Genomic DNA, 17257 nt, shown 5'->3' on the forward strand with positions numbered 1-17257 from the left:
GTATGAGAACAAGAGTCGATAGTTCATCTGTGCCTGTAAATCTTTTCATTCCTGTTGTTGACTGAATGAACTGTATCCGTGTCTGCTGCTTCGAAACTCGAATATGTGAACTGCTCCAAACTATGATTGAGGATTTCTGGTTTTGGTTGACACACGTTGAGAAACGACAGACAGCGTTCAAATGAAGCTTTCAGAGCTCATTTTCGGATGCATTTGACAGAGACTAACATCATGAATCCAGTGTTCGCTGTGACAGAAGGAAATGAATGCTCTCCTTGTTACTGATCCAGGCCACCTTCGCATGTCAAGCAAATGCAGTACTGTTGTTGCAGAAAAGATCAGTGCCCGGTAACTGTGTCCTTAAAGTGGACATGATTGAAAATGTAAGAAGACCATGTTGAAATATCAAGGAAATATTGGCTGAAAAGGCGCAGACAATTTTCCCTGCAGCGCCAAGACAGAGGAACATATGTAACGGCACTCTTAAACAGGATGGCCGGCAGTGATATAGACATCGCCACATATGAAGGACCACTACGAATAGAAATTTGAAAATGAAATTCACGCAGCAGATATTCGGAATTATATTCTTTTCCCCGCTACAGTAGTATTGGGCGAATAAATTCAAACAAGGTTTGCTGATGAGAATGCAATAAAACCCCATCGATCATGACATGAAAGACTATCGTCCGGAAAGAGGGAACAACAATGTTTCTTCTAAGCTTTGTATTGGGCCACTTTCGCACAAACTGATACTGCTACTCTCCAGAAAAGATCAGGGCCCGCGGCATTCATTCTTAGAAATGGTGACCATCAGTGCTGGAAACATCCCTGCATATTCAGAACAAGGAAGAATACATATCGAATAAAAGCGTAGATGGCAATTAATTGGACTTGTATTCCCTTTCACCACAACAGCTAGAATGTGCGGGGATATACAGAGTAAGGTTTACTGACGAGGTCAGAAAACAATTACCTCCACATATCTTGACACACAAGCCTAACTTTCTTTTTGTCCGTTTTTTTTTTAAGCGCCGATCATTTCCCTAGGAGATGAAGATGATTACTGCTCCCCCGCAGGATCACATGTGGGGCCAGAGACCCGATCGAGCTGCTCAGAACAGTTCGTGTTTGCCGAGAATCACTGAAACTGAGATTGATGACACGTCGACACGGTGTAACAGCTGCCAACACATGTGGAGGGTTTTGGGACGGATTAGGACACACTCTGGGAAAAAGACTGGATCCTAAGACTGAGGAGTAAGTGTTCAGGGAGAGGACTGGAGAATGGGGTTAAGAACGATATTAGCCAAGATCGAATGGTGAAGCAGATTAGATATTCTGAAAGCGCTAAGCGCTCCTATGTCTTCCAATCTCTGGCCATCTGGTATCTAAGGAAATTGAAACAGAGTTATTTGTTCAGTTGGAAGTCCTGGGCAAAGTGAGAGATAGAACAAGCATGATACAATTTTAGAGATTGGGAAAATGTTTGGAGAGGAAGCAATAAAAGTGAAGCTGAATATAAAGTTTGAATTCAGGACATATTCAATAAAAAGGAAGTTTGTAGAATGGCAGACATGGAAATGGAAAAAGAAGTGTCACCAGTCCCGAAATCTTATTCGGGTTTCATTTTCAAGATGCGACCGGACCTGCTGAGATTTTCCAGCAATTTAATTTGTTGATTCTGAAACAGAGGATGGGAGTGATCCTGGACCAATCAGCTCTCTCATGTTCTGAGAATATTTTACTTACCCGTTCGATCAGATCACGTCTGTCCCACACGGAAACCTCAGAATCCTTCCCCACCCCCACCCTCGTTACTGGCAATAAACTGTTCATTACATAAACTTACATGAGCACACAACAAGAACAATTGCAAAATGTACAGGGAGAGCTCCGTTCCGTTCCATCAGCACATTCTGAATCAGTTAATTGTCGTTCAGGACCCATGAGACATTAAGCCGTCTCTGTCAGACCACTAACAAATGGCCATTTGCGTTCTGTGTCTTTGAACACTTTGGTTGGTGCACGGATGAAGTGGAATCTCACATTTTGAAATGGACATCATTCATAGTATTTTCAGCTGCACTGATAAAGTTGTATCTGGCGCTTCCAGTAAAGTTTTCACTCAGTAACCGACATGTGATCAAAGGAGGAGGACATATGTGTCAGCGAAAACAACAAGAATACTCCACCAGCGTTGGCTTGCAATTCTGCATGTGGAACGAAGAGCTGGAACTCTATTAAACAGCGAAAACGACTATTATGGGGCTTGGACGCACGACTCTCTGATTAAACAACTCACATTGCACCGAACTGAGATATCCAGGCTTGGGACACGATTAATTAGTTTGCTATTTCGTTCTGAGCATAATTCACCTGGCACAACAATTTGTAACGATCCAGCTCATTCCTTCCAATCACAAATAACATCATTCACATCTTTCACTTTTGTTATTTCTTCAAAACATTACAATCTATTTAACACTGGTCCCGGCATTTAAGATTCACCCCGAATATTTTCACATGAAGTGATTTCCAGTCACTCTGTCAGACAATAAATCAGTCGGAAAATTACCTTAGGAAACCCAACCATTTCTGTTTACAGTATTGGGAATTTCCCATCTGCTGACAAGACAGAGTCCTCACAATCAACATTTTCTTTGTTCTTCCTGCCTAAAACGTTTACCACTTCTTATTTTCAAGACAGGAGTTTTGTTTATAACACGTTCCAAGAACAGGAACCACCTTCCAATCTCCTGAAGCCGTTTCCAATTTAAAATGGAAGTTTTGTTCCTTTCCCACGGGAAGAGCAGTTAATGAGAAAGGAGTTTCCACGAGCTGTGTCCCAGAGTTTGGCAGGAAGCCCTGATTGAAGCTGCAGTGGCCGCTTTCAGTTGGCATCGGGGGATTGGAGAACATGGTGTTGTATTCTGCTGTGTGTAAACGTCTTACTCCCTGTGGATGAGTTTTCGGAACAACACTGCCTTCCCGTCTCTGGCCATCTGCTATCTAAGGAAATAGAAACAGAGTTATTTGTTCAGTTCGAAGTCCTGGGCAATGTGAAAGATGGAATAGTTCTGATACAAAATCGGAGACTGGGAAAATGGTTGGAGAGGAAGTAATAAAAGAGAAGCTGAATATAAAGTTGGAAGTCAGGAGACATTCAATAAAAAGGAAGAGTGTGCAAAACCAGGTGGAGATGCACATGGAAAAGGAGTGTCATTAGTCCTGAAGTCTTAAATCGATTTATATTTCCAAGATGCTAACCAGCATTTTCCAATAATGTCATTTGTTGGTTTAGTAAGAGAAGATGGCAGTGATCCTGGACCAAACAGTTCTGGGGATATTTGACTTACTGTGTCTATGTCCCACACTGGAACCTCACGATCCTGCCGCACCTCCACCCTCGTTACTGACAATATACTGTTCATTACGTTAAACACAAGAAGAACAATTGCAAAACGTTGAGGGAGAGTTCCCTTCGGTTTCCATCAGAACAATCTGAATCACTAAAAATTAGTTCAGGACCCATGTGACATTGATCCGTCTCTGTCAGACCCCTAGCAAGTGGCCATTCGCTTTCCGTGCCTTTGAACACTTTGGGTGGTGCACGGTTGGTGTGGAATCTCACGTTTTGAAACGGACATCATTCATTGTATTTTCGGCTGCACTGATAAAGTTGTCTCTGGTGTCTCCAGTAAAATGGAAACAGTGTTCACTCAGAAACCGACATGTGATCAAAAGCAGGCGGACAGATGTGTCAATGAAAGCAGCAAGAACATTCCCGTGCAAAGGGTTACAATACTGCACGTGGAAAGAAGAGCCGGAATTGTATTAAGTAGTGAAAGCGCCCATTGTGAGGCTTGCACCCACCAACCTCAGATTAAGCATCTCACACTGCACCGACTGAGCTAACCAAGCACGGTGCACTGTGGATTAGTTTGCTATTACATTGCGAGCATAATTCATCAGCACTTTGTTAGGATCCACTTCATTCCTCTTAATCACAATATCATTCACACCTTTCACTTCAGTTATTCCTTCAAAGCATTACAATCTATTCAGCACATGTCCCGGGATTTAAGTTCAACCTTAATATCTTCATATTTTTACCCTCACCTTTATGTCGCTGATGTGATTTCCAATCACTCTGGCAGGCCGTAAATCAGTCGGGAAGTTACCTAAGGAAACCCAATCATTTCCGTTTAAAGTGTTAGGCATTTCCCATCTGCTGATGAGACAGAGTCGTCTCAATCAACACTTTCTTTGTTCTTTCTACCTAAAACCTTTACCACTTCCTATTTTCAAGGCAGGAGTTTTATTTATAACACGTTCCAAGAACTGGAGCAACATTCCAATGCCCTGAAGCCCTTTCCAATTTAAAGTGAAAGTTTTTCTCTTTTCTCACGAAAAGAGCTGTTACTAACGAAGGAGTTTCCACGAGTTGTTTCCCATGGCTTGGCAGAAAGTCGCTGATTGAACCTGCAGTGGCAGCTTTCTGCTGGCATCGGGACCTTGGAGAAAGTGATGTCGTATTCTGCTGCGCGTAAACGTCTCACTCCCTGCGAACTTGGGGTGAATCATGGATGAGTTTTCCCGGTTCCAATGTCAATACATGGTCGGGGTGAATACTTGTGCTTAAATATTTGAGGCTTATTCCCTGGGTGGGCTCGAAACACCAACATTTCCGCCAACTGCGCTGACCATTTGAGATACAGAAACTGGCAACGCAGATATCCAAAAGCAAAGCTATCGACGGGATATGAGGATACGTCGGACAGCAGGAACTTGCGTTGTTTTCAGAGACGGTCGCTGATTTTATCACCGAGAGGGTAAGCACACTGAGGAGCTGCAAACACTCAAATTAAAAGGCATCCACACATGCGCAGTTCTCTCGCATACATCTCCACATAGTAGCTCACTTACGATGCTGGTATTTGAAGCCACAATTCGATAGAAACTGAAGCTTTAAATCCAGTATCTTAAAACCCTCGATCCCGCTACCACACAAAAGCCCACACTCAGATTTTCTATGACTAGTGTTTCAGCATCGATTCACTTCAGGCACTTAGACCTCGCAGATTATGTAATGAAATTGGCGTAATTTAAGAAGAAATACCAAAGAAAATGTACAGACAAGGAACAGGCCCTTCATCCATTCAAGCCTGAGCCGATCCAAATCTGTCACCCAATTCCTAAGCACCTGTATCCCTCTGCTCCCCACCTACTCATGCATCTGTCCAGACGCATCTTAAATGTATCTACCATGATTACCTCTCCCGTCTCTGCTGGGAACGCGTTCCAGACACCCACCACCCACTCTATCACTCTTAAACTTTTCACCACTCATCTTGAAAGCGTGACCTCTCGGTATTTAATCCTTCAATCTGGGACATAAAACATTTCTCTATCTACCCTGTCTGTACCCTTCATGATTTTGTAAACCTCAAAAAGGTCCCTCTCAAACTCCTTTTTTCTAATGAAAACAAAACAACTCCACCTCTCTTCCTAGATTGCACCTTCCATACGAGGCAACATCCGCTTAAACCTTTTCCGTGCCCTCTCCAAAGCGTCCACATCCTTTTGGCAATGTGGCGACCAGAAATTTGCACAGTATTCTAAGTGTGGCCAGACCAATGTATTGTTCAATTTTAACATGACCTGCCAGCCATTTTATTCAATACCCCATCCAATGAAGCCAAACATACTATATGCCTGCTTGACCACTCTATCCACCTATGCAGCGACCTTCAGTGTATAATGGACCTGCACTCACAGATCTCTCTGTCCATCAACTTTTTTTTCCAGAAGTTCTTACTTCATTGTATAACCCCATCTAGAATTAGACTGACCGAAATGCGTCACCTCACAGTTGTTTGGTTTGAACTCCAGCTGCCACTTTTCCGCCCAACTTTCCAGTATCCTCCTGTATTCTTTAACAGTCACTTATACTTTCTGTTAGTCCAGAAATCTTCGTGTCATCTGCAAACTTTCTGATCATTCCAACAGTGCTCTCTTCCAGAACATTTATCTATATCACAAACAACAGTGGCCACAACACTGACCCCTGTGGAGCACTACTATTCATCTTTCTCCATTTCCAGAAACTCCATTCAACTGCCACTCTCTGTCTCCTATTGCTCAACTAATTTTTATCCACCTGTCTAGAACATCCTGCACACCATGTTACTTTACGTTCTGTATTTGGTTACCATGGGGAACCTTATCTAACTCCTTACTGTAGTGCATGTATATGACATCAACAGCCTTTCCTTCATCTATCAACTTGGGCACTTTCCCAAAAATATCTATGCCTCTCACTGATATGCACATTATTTTCTAAATAGGAATAGATCCTATCTCTCAGTACCTTCTCCAGCAACTTTCCCAACACTGATGTTAGGCCCATTGTTCTGTAGTTATCCGGAATATCCCTATTATCCTTCTTGAACAGTGGACAATATGAGTAACGTTCCAGTCGGCCAGAATCTCACCTGTGCTGACGTTCGCCACGAAGATTACTGTTAGGGCCCCAGCTATTTCCTCTCTCACCTCACTCAGGAACCAGGGATAGATCCCATCCGTTCCTGGGGATTTGTCCACATTAAATACCCCTAGCCTGCCCAACACAGCTTCCCTACTTAAGTCAACATGATCCAGACTAATCAAATGTCTTACTCTAGACTCAATATTCATCATATTCCTCTCTTCAGTGAACACTGATGCAAAATAATTATTCAGAATCATACCCAGTTTCTCAGATTCGACATACACCCTTCCTTCATTTTCCTTTAGTAGACCAATCCTTTCTCTGGTTACCCGCTTGCTTCTTATATATGAATAATAGGCTTTAGGATTCTCCTTAATTGTGCTAGCGTGAAGTTGTTTCATGACCCCTTTTAACTCCCTTGATTCCTCATTTAAAACTTGTCCTACTCTTCTCATGTTCCTCGAGGGACCATTATGTTCTTAGCTGCCGAGGCGTTATGTATGCCTCCCTTTTCCTCTTGGCGAGTCGTACAATTGTCTTGTCATCAACAGTTCACGAATATTGTCTTTCAAATCCTATGCCTTCAACGGGACATGCCTATCCTGCACTATATTTAACCTATCTTTGAAAGTCTGCCACATATGAACTGTGAACTTTCCTACAAATAGCTGTGTCCAATCCACATTTCAGACCTCCTGCATAATTTTGAAATAATTACCTTTGGCCCAGGATAGTACTCTTTCCTCAGGACCACTCTCACCTTTGTCAATGAGTATTCTAAAACTTACAGAATATTGGACACTTCCCAAAGAAATCACCCACGGCAACTGCTATCGCCAGCCCTGGCTTATTCCCCAATATCAGTTACAATATGGCCTATTCCCTCGTCAGACTATTGATATACCGCCGCAGAAAACTTACCTGGAGGCTTCTTACAAATGGTATACCACCCAGACCTCTGACGCTAAGAGTATCCCGGACAATGTTGGGAAAACAGAAATCTCCAATCAACACCAAATAATTGCCTCTACGTCTTTCCATGATCTTTTTAACTATGTTTTTCTTACACCTCACGCTCACTGTAATACAGCCCCAAAAATCTAACCTCACCCTTCTTATTTCACTGCTCCATCCATAGTGTCTCACGACCCAAGTCTTACATGGTGTCCTCCTTTCGCACAGCCATGATATCATCCCTGACTAGCAATGCAACTCCATCCCCTTTTTTCCCTCCCCGTCCAGTCTGAAGCGTCTATATCCTAGAACATTTGGTTGCCAACCATGCCCTTCCTTCAACTAAATCTCTGTGATCGCAATAATGTCATATTCCCAGGCACCAACCTGATCCCTAAGTTCATCTGTCTATACTCCATGAATTAAAGTAGATGCATTTCAGGACACCAGTTCCTTTGCATTCATCTGCTCTCTGCCTACTCTTTCCATTATTAATGCTATCTTCCTGATTCTTAGCTTTTCCAGTTTCCACCGCACTGCCGACTTGCTTAATCGTGTGGTTCCCAGCCTCCTGCCACATTAGTATAAAACCTCCCCAACAGCAGTAGTAAAAACTCCCGAAAGTACATTCGTTCCTGTCTGGTTCAGATGTAGATCGTCAATTTTCTTATAGTCCCACATTCCCCAGAACTGGTCGCAAAATCGAACAAATCTGAAACCCGCCCTGCAGCACCATTCCTCAAGTCACGTGTTCATCGTGCTTTTTTTATTCATTTCTGCGCTGGCAGTCACATGGCACCGGCAGTAATCCTGAGATTACTACCTTTGAGGTCCTCCTCTTTAATTTCTCTCCTATCTCCCTGAATTATCCCTGCAGGTCCTCGCCTCGTTTTTTTTTCCGTTGGTGCCTGTATGCACCAAGACAACTGGCTGTTCACGATCCCCTTTTCGAATGCTCTTCAGCCAATGGGCGACATCCCTGGCCTGAGCACCTGGGAGGCAACATAATTCTCCAGAATTGCTGATGCTGCACAGTCCACCCGCAGCTCCAGAGTGACCACGCGGTCAAACAAGTGCTGCAGCTGGACACACTTCTTGCAAGAGTAAGTTTAGAAAACCTTCACAAGGATTTGCAAGGTTTGCATTGCTTGGACATGAGAACGAAACTGAATAGGCTTCGTCAGATTCCCAGGAGCTTCAGTGCTTCGATATGGCCTCAGAAGCTTATAAAATCATGAGGAAGACAGACAAAGTAAATAGTCAGGGAGCACTTTTTCACAAGACACGCGAGTTCAAATCTACGTAGCCGACGTTTAATATGAGAGAGGAAAAATTTAAAAGGGATGTGAGGGACACATGTTTTTCACACGGAAATTTTGTGTGTGTGGAATGAATTGCCACGTTTAGTGGCACTCACAACATTTCAAAGGCATCTGAATGGGTGTATAGACAGGAAGACCTCGGAGACATAAGGCACAAATATTGGCAGATATGTATGGATTAATTTCGGTTATCTATTCAGCAATGACAAGTTGGATCGCGGGATTTGTTTCCATGCTCGACAACTCTGAGATGCTCCAGCCACCTCCTCAATGCAGGATTTTCTTTCGAAATAACGGTGAAATAACTATGTCCATTCATTTTCAGAGTAAACGGGGAACAACACAAGTTGTCTGGAATATGAATAACCAACATAGACTACTTGGGTCTCAGATTCTACTGATGCACAGACTTTCATATGAAAAGGTACCTTGGGTGATTGCCCTTCACCCAGAAATCTTCTGGCTGCCTTCTGTTTGCCCTGTCACATTAAACTTGTGCTGCTCTAATCGAATTTTTAGTTCTTGCCATTTGTCCGTATTGCAACTAGGGATAGCTGGTCATGGCAACTCGTGACTGCCACACAAATTATTTGCCAAAATTGGATTGTCCCGCAACGTGATTCGCAGTGCACGAACTTCGCAACGAGGATATGCCACCCGGCAAGTTAAAAAGCACGCTTCCATTTATTAAAGTAAGTTTTTGGGAACTGACAACTGACAACACGTAAACCAACAGCCTCTCTCAGAGACAAGTGACCAATGCCCATCTTGTGCCGGACAAACATAGTTGACAAGATTGCACGCAGGGACTGCACAAAAAACTATAGAGGAGAAGCAGACAGACGACCATCGAGCTGCATTCATGCAGTTCTGTTACCCTGTAAACCCCATGTACAGCTGTTCCTTGCAGGTACACACAGGGCACTGAGTGTCACTGACTCCGGGACTTGGAACTCGGATTATATCACCGTCTGCAGCACTGGTTACATCCTTGTGTAAGGTAACTCCCGATGGAACAGATGTAAAACATGACAGCTCATTGAGAAATACGTCCAAAATTGTACACAAGAGATGTATTTTTGTTGTGTTTATGGTCCAAGAACACTCAGACCAATAGCTCCCTTGGTTACCTCTGCTGGTCATGTTTGCAAAGAGACCTAGCAAATTGCCAAGTGTGATTTTCCTTTCAATCAACAATTTTGACTCAGTTTGGCTGCAAATATCTTTTCCTAACTTTGTGCTTTTCTTCTTTTACATTGGTGTCTCGCAACTTACAATTGACAGCAGAGTTAGGAGAGGAGATGGAAGCATTTAGCTCATCAAGTCAGCGACAGCTTTCAATGAGATCATGGCTGATTTGGTCAATGCTCAACTCTGCTTTTTAGACAGTACTCTTGGCCGAGTGGTTAAGGTGATAGGTTAAAAATCCATTCAGGTATCCCCTCGTAGGTCTGAATCCAGCTGACTCCGCTATGAATGAATTGCTGCGGGGCGAATTTTCGCTTAATGTTCAAAAAACCTATTTTGCAAACCAGGACGGTAATTTAATTAGACTTTGGAACTCGAGTTCTTCATCAGAAATGTTTCATATTTAAAGCATTATCTCTGTTTCTCTTTCCAGATACACTGCTCGACACATCGGATTTCTGTAGTTGTTATTGAACGTCCTAAGCAGAAGTGCTGCTTTTCATTAGATTCCTTTAATCCCTGTCCTCTGTTCACGGACTCGGTTCAGTGGCAACACTTCCTCTTGCTCGTCAAAGTGCTCATTCCCCACCGCTCCCTCTCCCATCATTACAAACAACCGCAGGAAGTTGCCACTTAACCATCTTTGTTCCAAAGTGAAACTCACCAGTCTCGGGAATCTATCCACCAAACGGGACTTCTCATCCCTGGACTTGGTGCAAGCCAGAGGATTGTGAAGAGATACTGTGAAAATATTGTCAATTGGCAGTTGGAAAAATGTTAAGGAATCCAAACCAATCCAGGCACCAGCTTTGGAAATCTTGAGAAACTCTTTGGGAAGTGGAGTCAGTGGAGAATGCAGAAGGGTGAACTATCGGGCAGAGCAGAGGCCAGAATATTGACTCTGATGTTGTCGGGACAGGAACTGGTCTGAGACATTGAAAAAATTCACACCCCTGTACATGGAGAATAGAACCTTCATCTGGACTCTGCGACAATGAAAATCTCTGGAACACACAAGGCACTGAGAGGCAAAAAGGGAAATTATCCCTGATGAATAATTCATGGTACCCAGTGACATGGATGTGTCTGTCTTGGGGGTATCAGACTGTTAAAATGTCTCCATAATGAATGGTTCAGTCTTTCATTTGGAAAAGTAAAACTGATAGAGGACAGTACTCGTTCAGGGAGTGGCACATTGAATTTGGAATTCAGACACGGACTGCTTTAGAGGATCTTCGAATTTTTTAGGTTGGAAGTTTCAGTGCATTTGACCGTTAACTGAAACGTCCTTGTGGAACATAGTACAGAATCTTTCCGTTGAATTAGCAGGATCTAGTATTGACTGATGGGGGCACAGCAGGCGGCAGGACGTGGTAACACGAAATATAAATGCGCTGAGCTCAAACACAAGAAGCATGCTCTTTCGGTGTGGTGGATCAACAATATAGCATTTTAAAGAAGTTTAAGCAACGATCCTTCAATGTACAGGACATGTAACGCCAGGATTTGACACCATACTAGTCTCGTTCTTACCAGACGCTTTAACTAATTCATCAACGGTGTCAGCACAGACGATGCTGTTCATATCCATATGTGTATTTAATTAGCTGTTCAGTCACAGTAACTTGGACATTTGTTACTTTATGAAAGTTGCTCCATAAGAATTTAAACTAACCTCCGCTGATACAGAAAAGAAACGTTCACACCTGGACATTCTCCAGTGCAAATGCACAGAAAGAGCCAATCTCGTATTGCGTTCATTTCAAACTGATATATTCATCTGTTTAAGCCGACAGGATAAAAAAAGATAGGTTCATCCTCTCGGGGCCCATTAACCACGTCAAAATGCACTTAGGGAATACAACGCCAAGAGAACAGTATCATTGTGGTGAATTGATCAGCAGTGTTGTGTAAGTCAGTGTAAACAGTGGCCAGTATAGGCTGACCCATTAATGCCAACAGTGAGCCTTGCATCACCACTTCCTCTGTCACTTACAGCCTCACGCCCTCCAGACATGATTGCCTTTCACTTTACTCAAACGCCCTGCTCCACTACTCCATTCTCCCGATCGCTTGCGGGCGTCCACATAGAACCTGCAGATGTTCGAAACTCTAGTACTACTATCGTCCTAAAGACAAAGGAAGTAAACGAATGAGAATATAATTATCTGCATGTTCCCTTCCAAGCTACTAACCATCACAATTGGATAGGTATTCCTTCAGTCAGTCCTTCACTGTCCCAGTGGATCAGAGGGTTGCTCTCCTCCCCCACTTCAAAACATCCAAATAGTTTAATGAACTGTTCAAATCAACTTTGTCAAACTCAATTGTTAGAAGGCCAACACTTACTGGGAGGTGAGAAAACCTTCACAAAAATGTAACGCTTAAGCTACAGAGTTAAGAGGAGCCGTTTGGAAATATGTATCCCTGTGTTCTTGCAGCAGATTCATGTAATCAGACATTTGAGATAGGCTGAGTCAGCAACTTTCCATGAATAGAAATGTTGAATTTGGTGTTGCATTTTCACTGGAGGTATTTTCCAGCCATGATTCTGTTTCAATGAAATTTGCATAATCGTCAATTCCAATTGAGATGAACTCTTGCCAGTTAACTTTGACACAGATAATCAGCGTGAATCCACCATTCACCATTTTACTAGCAAGCTGCTGAGTTGTACCATGCCTTACTCTGTTAAATTGCCGACGTTATGAAATAGAATCATACCATCCCTACAGTGTGGAAACAGGTCATTAGGCCCAACAAGTTCACACACAACCTGAAAGGAGTATTCCAGCCACAGCAATTTCCCTTCCCTATTACTTTGCACTGCTCCTGACCAACACATTCTGGAGAACGAGGTACAATTTAGCATATCCAATTTATCTAACCTACATACCTTTGGACTGTAGTAGGAAACTGGAGCAACCCGAAGAAACCCATGCAGGCACAGGGAGAATATGCGAACGCTAAACGGTCTCCTGAGGCTCGAATCGAATCCAGGTCCTTCATGCCGTAAGGCAGCAGTGCTAACCAACGAATCACGAAAGCTAACTTCAAACCTTAGTGGAGCCATTCTTCCGAATAAGCCTGATATCAATGACATACACGTCTCCATAGCCATTTTGCAGCAAAAGGTAGACATAAGTAGACTAGACATACTCCAGCACGTGGCTGAAGGTGATCAGTTAAAGGATAGATGGTTTATCATCATTTATGAACAGCTGACTAAGCTGCGCTATTTAAAGGCTGCAGCAGGAAGTCCTCAATCAAATATGTTCTTCTTACCATTCGTCCTGCTAAGACTGCGGTATTTATCTTCATTTAGGCTATGTTGTATATTTTCGGTTACACCATTCTCCTGTTAGAACGCATCCCCAGAGATTTTATTTCATGACTTTGCCTGTTTGAAGTTTGGAAAGTCTCTCAGATACTGCCAAAAGCTCTTCAAGAAGCTTCCCCTCCCAGAATCAGCTCTTGCCTTCGAACCTACCCTCATTGTCCACCCTACTCCATAGAAACTAACTGGAGACAAATACATGTATGATGTCACCTAACAGGCCATCAACGCGCTTCACCCTCTCCCAGGGAGCAACACGGCTCAGCGTTTGTGATCGATGCCTTGCAAATCCACTTGGGATGATGGGAAGAGTGGTTGTCATCTACCTATCCACGATCAAAATGTACCTGAATCTGAGAAGTTACCATTCCAATCAGTTTGCAAGTACATGCGTTAAATGTAGATAAATGACACTAATTCGACTGTTTATGATATAGATTAAGAAACACAAGATTTGATCTTAATGGTAAAAAACTGTGATTTCCGAGGCGTGAACACTGAATGCACACCTTTAAAATGCGTAAGTGCAGACTTCGAGGTGTAGTTCCTGTGTGAGAATTGGAATATCGTTTGCAGACATTCAAAACGACACCTGGAAACATTATTTATCTTTCGGACTGTCTGGAAAATCGCACGATCACAATAATTTTCGTCAAATCCCAATTGTGTGGAAGTAGGCCGTTCGGTCTATCAAGTCCACACCAAAGCAGTGAAGATTATCCCAACAAGAACCACTTCCTAATCGATCCCCTTCCAGTTTCTCACAGCGAAATAACCTGAAGTCCATATACATGGACAAGTTGGGTATTTTTCCATTTGGCAATCCACCGAAACTACACAGCTTTCATAATGTGGGAGGAAAACTCACGCACACATGGGGTGAGTACAAGCGCCATACAGACAGTTGACACAGGCTGGAATTGAACTGGGTCCCTGGCACCGTGTGACAGAAGTGCGAAGCATGTTTATTCTTCCGTCAGCTCACTGGGTTCAGGATAAATGACATTTAAACAACTCAGGCAAAGCTTTGAAGCATATATCGTCCGTTGAAGTATGTTTTTCTTTGAAGTTGAACCACATTCCAAAGTACATACATTGCAAAAGAACCGCTTGAACCTTAAGATTTCATCACGAAGAACAAAAAGTTCAGAATTACATGCGGCAACAGGAGAAAATGAGCTTGAACATAGTGTGGAGGGGAAAGTGCATGTAGTGGTGTTTCCGTGTACCTGCTGTGGAGGTTGCGGTTTTGGACTGCGATGGACCAATTCAGAAATCACACCAGGTTATAGATGCACATGTTTATTTGAAATAACAAGATTTCGGACCAGAGCCCTTTCGTTAGGTGAAGTGGGAGGGAATGCCACAGAACACTGAATTTAAGGGAAGAGAGATCAAGGGCAGACAAATCAAAATATCAGGCAAATTGTGGGAGCGGAGTGTCAAAGACTTAGTCTCTGCAAGAGTGTCAGACAGTGTGAGTAATGTGTCAATAACTGAGTGCCAACAGAATGGATGTCCTATGATCCAACAAAGTGAGGCAGAGAGATAATTACAAACCGTTAAAATAAAGTCGTACTGGAGACAAATCAAGGCACTGGAATGACATGGAACAGAAACAGAAGCAACTGGAAAACCGCTCCACAACAAAAACACAAGAGGGAGGGTCACCAGTTCCGAAACATTAACTCTCATGTTCCTCCACAGATGCCCCCAGACCAGCGAAACACCTGCCCCCTTCGCCACGATGCCCCAGTCCCGTTCCCCCACCCCACCCAGTGACCCTTGCCCTTGCTCCTGGGTACAGCATTCCCAGATCTTCTGATTTTTATTTGACTAGAGTCGCATGCCACGAGTCTGACCCAAATTATCAGTAAGCCAATATTGAACAAAGTGATTAAGGGAGAGAGACAATAACAACTTGTAATGGGGATGGTGTGAAAACAGAACAATAAGAAAGATTTCACAGATACAGAACAGTGTGGTGGGTCACATGTGGTGTGACATTAACCGAATATCATGGTTGATGCCATCACCACAACGAAGGCAGTTGGCGATCCAATGTTTGGCGATTGTGCGTTGTTGTGTATCTCGAAAGCCGCCTTGGAGGACATTTAGTCGAAGATTGAAAACCAAATGTCCTTGATTGCTGAACTCTTCCCCACTGGGTGTGAATAATCCTGTCTGGCAATTGTTATGCCGTTACCAATCATCCATTGGCACACCATCTGCATGGTCTCGCCAACATACCATTACTGGGTATCTTGTGGTATCTTGTGGTATCATTGCCTGCTGCATATGTGACAAACAACATTGCCTGAGTCACATGAGTACCTGTCGTGTACGTGGTGGGTGGTGTACTAACGGGTGATGGTAGTGTCCATGTCTTGCAAAGGTTGCGAACGTATGGTGCTGTGTTGTTGTGGTTAATGCTATGTGAAGGCTGAGTAGTTTACTGTAAACGGTCGTATGTTATAATTTTGCTGGGTGTTTGAAGGTGAGAATTGAAGTCATGGGGATATTTTTAGTGAGATGCTCATCATCATCGGTGACATGCTGAATCCTGTGAAGAACGTGCTGAAATCCAGGAAAGTACTGACGATGAAAGATACTCTATTAGTCGCATCCTCTGTCTGTCTTTTGACGAGTTCACAGCAGATTTTCACTGTGGCACACCGGAATTGGCGTTCAATCAGTTCAACATGTACCCCATCATCATGAGGATATCCTTCAAAATCTTTAGGTGACTGTCGCATTATTCCTCATCTGACCGGTTCCTGTGCAGGTGAAGCGCTTGTCCTTACAGTATGGTTTCTTTAATATATTTAGGGTGGAAGCTGGAGAAGTGCAGTATCGTGTAGTTATCCTTGGGCTTGCGGTGGAGTGAGATACTGAGGTGTTATTTCTTAATTTTGGTTTGTGGTGGATTTGGTTGTATCATCCTTATAAATGGAATAGGCTTTCAGTTAAAACTACGAACAGAAATACCAGGAGAATCTCAGCAGATCTTACAGCGTCTATTCAGAGAGAATCAGAGACAAAAATTTCAAAACTTCATCAGAACTCGGTAATCTCCCACAGGCACTGCCAAACTGGTTAGTTTCGACAGCAGTTTCTGTCTTTGCTTCAGATTCCCAGAATGCACAGTTCTTTACATTAACCATTAAAGCAATGCAGAAACTTTTTTTTATCGTTCGTCATACCAAAGGTTTCTGCTTGGAAAACATTTTCCTGACCCCATTAGAAACATGAAACGGTGCTTCACAGAAAACAGATGCATTATGAACATCAATCGATGTCGCCCTGGGGATATTGAACCAAGAACATTTCAGTTCACAGTCGAATGAGCTGATACTTCCAACCTAACACCTTGGACGATCCTCGAAAGCAGTCTGTGATTGACCTCCAACTTCAGGCTGCCATTCCAAGAACGACAACTATCCTCTATCAGTTTTACTTTTCCGAAATAAGATCTGGGACATTCATAATGGAGACATGGGAACAGTCTGATACTATCCACGATAGACACACCCATGTCACTGGGATCCAGCTCTGCTCCAATCGGGAACATCTCTCTTCGAACCTCTCAGTACCTTATGTGGTATCGAGTATTTTCATTGTCCCAGTGTCCATATGAGGTTTGTTACTTCAAGGTCTCCAATCAGTTCATGTCCTGAGAACATCAGAATCAATGTCCCGTCTTCTTAAAGAAGAGGAAGTTATCCTGACTGTTTCCGCTCAGTCTGACAGTTCACCCTTCTTCATTCTCCTCTGAGTCCATTTCCCAAAGAGTTTCTGAAGATTCACGAAACTGGAGACTGGGTGACGTGCTTTACCTCCTTAACATGTTTTTCACCTGAGAAGTGATAATATTTCCCCAAAATCTCTTCACAACCGTCTGTATTTCACCATGTCCAGGGATGAGAAGTCCCATTTTGTGGAGGGATTCCCGATGTTGGTGAG

Source organism: Chiloscyllium plagiosum, unplaced genomic scaffold (assembly GCF_037043375.1).
Source record: "Chiloscyllium plagiosum isolate Xiang-an unplaced genomic scaffold, Cpla_swu_hap1 HiC_scaffold_21, whole genome shotgun sequence".
Taxonomy (NCBI): Eukaryota; Metazoa; Chordata; class Chondrichthyes; order Orectolobiformes; family Hemiscylliidae; genus Chiloscyllium; species Chiloscyllium plagiosum.